The sequence below is a fragment of the Eriocheir sinensis genome, chromosome 42, assembly GCF_024679095.1.
Source record: "Eriocheir sinensis breed Jianghai 21 chromosome 42, ASM2467909v1, whole genome shotgun sequence".
NCBI lineage: Eukaryota > Metazoa > Arthropoda > Malacostraca > Decapoda > Varunidae > Eriocheir > Eriocheir sinensis.
The window spans coordinates 10,801,139-10,806,225 of record NC_066550.1 but is presented as its reverse complement, the minus strand read 5'-3'; positions in this window follow the sequence as shown (position 1 = coordinate 10,806,225).

Here is a 5,087-nt window from a genome sequence, read left to right as displayed (position 1 = left end):
ATACATTAAATGATCTATGTGGGTTGTTTTATTGTTTGTTTGTTTTTGTGCTCTTGACACGATTGAAAACTATGGAAAAGAACGTAATCGGTCTTTTTTTATACTTAGAACGTTTAAACCAATACGAATTATGAAAAGGTACGTTCATTTGGTTTGTACTTCGATATCACGTTCGTTGAAACCTTTACGGAATTGTGAAGAGAACGTTAGTTAAGGAAGAGAGTTAAGGAGGTTATTTATTATCTTATTTTCTATTGTCTTATCTCCTTTACATATTTGATTAATTAAGAAACGAAGAAAAAAAGACAAGCTGCATGTTCTTTTCGATTTAGACGTTGCAACCGTTGTGGAATTATGAATGTTATGTTAATGAATTATGAATGAAGGAATGTTAGATAATTATTCCTGTTTTCAATGTTCTTCCCGCTGAAACCATTACAAAATTATCATAAAGAACAAAATTAGGTTGTTATTTTTTGACCGCTGAAACAGTTACAACATTAGGAGAAAAATACGATACCTAGTCTGTTCTTTTATTCTTTTGTTTTTAAGGTTGAATATCGTAAAAAAATTCTCCTGGATAGTTTTTTTTTAATATTTCAATGGTGAAGAAACAGGTGAGAGAGTGCAAGAGGCGGTAATATATCAGGTGAGAATATATTTTTACCTGTCCATCGCCTGCAGAGGTATTGTGTGGAGGAGGAGGAGGAGGAGGAGGAGGAGGAGGAGGAGGAGGAGGATAGAGTGATAGTAAAAGAATATTATAAAGACGAATAGGAAGCGAAAGAAGAGAATTAGAGAAAGGAAAATGAAGAAAAAGAAGAAGAAGAAGAAGAAGAAAAAGAAGAAGAACGAGAACAAGAAAAGATAATGTGATAAAATAAGTGAAATTGACAAAAGGAAAACAAATAAACGAGGAATAAAATACAATAAAGAAGAAAAAGAAGACGAGGAAGACGAAATGGAGAAAGAAGATAATAATGATAAGGAGGAGGAAAAGAAGGAAGAGGAAGAGGAGGAGAGGAGGAGGAGGAGGAGGAGGAGGAGAGGAAACATGACCAAGAACCTTCAACTCCATTCCCCTTATCTCTCCTCCCCTCCTTCACCCCTCCCCTCCCCCCTTTCCTCCCCTTCCACCCCCCGCCACGCTAACAACATGAAGTCTTGTCTCCCCCGGGGCGCTGTCTGACTAAAAGGAAGCTCCCCTCTCCCCCTCTCTACCCTCCCCATCACCCTCATAACTATCACCATATTAACTATCGCCTTAACCAATACTATCTTCGTTTCCATTCCTATCATCTTCTTAACCATCACTACCTTCTATTCTATCCTCTCTTCTCTATCTTTTTTTCTATTTTCCTCTTCTTTTTCAAGTATGTAAAATTGAAGTTATTAATTATTTTCTAAACTGCAATTTTTCCACTTTCTTCACTTCTACTTCTTTATCTTTTCCTATTTTCCTCTTCTTTTTCAGGTATGTAAAATTGAGGAGTAATTGATGATTTTCTAAACTCTGCAATTCTTCCACTTTCTTCGCTTCTACTTCTCCATCTTTTCCTATTTTCCTCTACTTTTTCAGGTATGTAAAATTGAGGAGTAATAAATGATTTTCTGAACTGCAATTCTTCCACTTTCTTCTTCTTCTACTTCCATCTTTTCCTATTCCTTTCCTCTACTTTTTCAGGTATGTAACAATTGAGGTTAAAACATTAAATCATTTTCCGAACTTTAATTTTTCACATTCTCATCATCGCTATGTTTTACACCTCCTCTAGAAGATTCATTTTTTCCTATTTCTTTTTCATTAAGATTTACCTTCTCTTTGATTTCGTTCCTTTCTCAAATATGCAAAAAAGACAAAGTATTAAATGATTTCTCTTAACTGTCGATTCTTTTTCTTTATTTATCGTCATCATTAAAAGTTTCCACCTCCTCTATTAGTATTTTTTTACTATTTCTTCATCTTTAACATACAGCTTGTCTTTTTTTCTTCGTTTCTTAATCAGATATGTAAAGGAGACAAGACAAAAGAGGATAAGATAATAAATAACTTCCTTAACTCTCGACACATTTACATTCAACTTATTTTTCTCCTTTTAACTGTTGATTCTTTTTCTTTCCTTCGTCAACATGCAAAACAGGATGAAATAATAGACTGCATAAACGTCAAAATCTTAACCATCAATATTTTTACATTTACGATTTTTTCCTTTTCTATTTCTCCTTTTTCGAATTTTAATTACACAAGATTATTATTATTCTTTCCTTCGTCAACATGCAAAACAGGATGAAATAATAGACTGCATAAATGTCAAAATCTTAAGAACCTATATTTTTACATTTTTTTTTTTCATTTCTCCTTTTTCGAATTTTAATGACACAAGATTTGTATTATTCTTTCCTTCATCATTATGCAAAACAGGATGAAATAATAGACTGCATAAACGTCAAAATCTTAACCATCTATATTTTTACATTTACGATTTTTTCTTTTTCTATTTCTCCTTTTTCGAATTTTAATTACACAAGATTATTATTATTCTTTCCTTCGTCAACATGCAAAACAGGATGAAATAATAGACTGCATAAACGTCAAAATCTTAACCATCTATATTTTTACATTTACGATTTTTTCTTTTTCTATTTCTCCTTTTTCGAATTTTAATTATACAAGATTAGTATTATTCTTTCCTTCATCATCATGCAAAACAGGACAAAATAATAGACTGCATAAACGTCAAAATCTTAAGAACCTATATTTTTACATTTACGTTTTTTTTCTTCTATTTCTCCTTTTTCGAATTTTCATTACACACGATAATCTTGTTTTTCCCTTCATCAATTATGCAAAACAGAATGAAATAAGAGAGGCTTGTACATCAAATTTTCAACCATCTAATTATCTTTTCTTCCTTTTCTCCTTTTTTTTTTCGTTTACATTCCAAACGTTAATTCTTTCGTTCACTTCTTTCCTCCTTTCGTCTAAACTCAACAGGTATTTTTTTCGTTCATTCCTTTCCTCCTCTCGTTTAAACTCCACAGGTATTTTTCTTCTCGTTCATAGAATTCCTCATTTCGTTTCTACCCCAACCGCTTCTTCTTCTTCTTCTTCTTCTTCTTCTTCTTCTTCTTCTTGTCTACAGGTAAATATTGGCGCCCAGGTGTTAACTGCATACCTCGCCCTAATTAATGAAGGCTGGTTACCTGTGTCGAGGTGTTCCAGGTATGATTAGAATGTGATTTAATACTACCATCAGCATTACCATCTCTCTCTCTCTCTCTCTCTCTCTCTCTCTCTCTCTCTCTCTCTCTCTCTCTCTCTCTCTCTCTCTCTCTCTCTCTCTCTCTCTCTCGACAAAGCAAGATATGACAGTGGATAATATTCTTTCCTCCTCCTCCTCCTCCTCCTCCTCCTCCTCCTCCTCCTCCTCCTCCTCCTCCTCCTCTTCTCTTCCCTTCCTCTCTCCCTCCATTCTGTATTTCTCCATCTTTTTCTTTCTCCCTATTCCATCCTTCCATCCCCACTCTCCTTTTCTCCCCGACTCTTCCCCTTTTGAAAGCGTTGAAGTACAGGACAGATGACATACAAAAGACAGGTTGTCCTAAAGTTTACCAGTGACAGGGATGAAAGAGCGAGGATGCAGGCGAACACTTACACAGGAGAGCAGGATAGCACAGGGATGAGCTGAAGTAAAAGTCTTGTGCAGAGTTTATCAGTGAAAGGGATGATGGAGTGAGGATGCTGGTCAACTCTTGCAAGGGAGAATGGGACAGAATAAGGATGAGCTAGAGTAGAAAGGCTTGTTGTGAGAATAGGGGGGAGAAGGGAAGGGAAAGGAAGGGAAGGGAAGGGATGGAATAGGAAGAGAAGGGAATGGAAGAGAAGGGAAGGGAAGAGAAGGGAAGGGAAAGGAAGAGAAGGGAAGGGAAGGGGAAAGAAAAGGGAGAAATGAAGCTAAGGAAAGGGGAGAGAAGAGCAAAAAAAGAACGTAAGAAATGAACAGGGAAACTAAGAACTGAAGAAAGAGAATGGGAAGAGATAGAAGGGAAAAAGAAGATAAAAAGTTTGGAGGAAGAGGAAAAAGGGAAAGAACAGAGGGAGGAGGAAAAGTAGAGGCAAAGAAAAGACAAAACAAAAAGAAGGAAAAGAAAAGGAAGAGTGAGATGATTGAAAAGGAGATGGGAAGTTGAGAAGAGTCAGTTCCCCTCACCCTTCCTCCCCTTCCCTCCCCTTCTTTCTGCCCATTCCTTTCCGTTCCTGGTTACTAATGTCTGTACTTACTCCTATATTCCCCTTCCCTGCAACCCTTCTCTCCCTTCCCCTTTCCATCCCTCTTCTTTTCCCTTCCTCTGTCTACCTTTCGTACCCTTCCCTTCCCTTCCCTTCCCTTCTCTTCCCTTCCCTTCCTTCCTCACCCATTCCAGTTTCCTCAGTTACTCTTCCTTACCCATTTTTCCCATTTCCTTCCCTCTTCTTCTCCCTTCCTCTGTCTACCTTTCGTACCCTTCCATTCCCTTCCCTTCCCTTCCCTTCCTTCCTCACCCATTCTCGTCTCCTCAGTTAATCTTTCCCACCCTTCCCTTCCCTATCATCCCTTTTCTTTCCTCCTTTAACAGCTCCCTTCCTTAGTTTATCGTTCCCTTTCCTCATTTTCTCTCTTCCCAATCCTTCCCTTCCTTCCTCTCCTTCCCTTCCCCCTTCCCTCCCCTCCTTCCTCCCTTCTTTTCCCCTTCTTTCACTCTTCCCTATCCTTCCCTCCCTTTCCTCTCCCTTACCCCTTCCTTAGTCTCTCTCCCATACCCTTTCCTTCCCTTCTTTTCACTCTTCCCAATCCTTCCCTCCCTTTCTCTCCCTTTACCCCTTCCTTAGTCTCTCCCCTTCCCTTTCCTTCCCTTCTTTTCACCCTTCCCAATCCTTCCCTCCCTTTCTCTCCCTTTACCCCTTCCTTAGTCTCTCTCCCCTACCCTTTCCTTCCCTTCTTTTCACTCTTCCCAATCCTTCCCTCCCTTTCTCTCCCATTACCCCTTCCTTAGTCTCTCTCTCCCCTCCCGTTTCCTTCCCTTCTTTTCACTCTTCCCAATCCTTC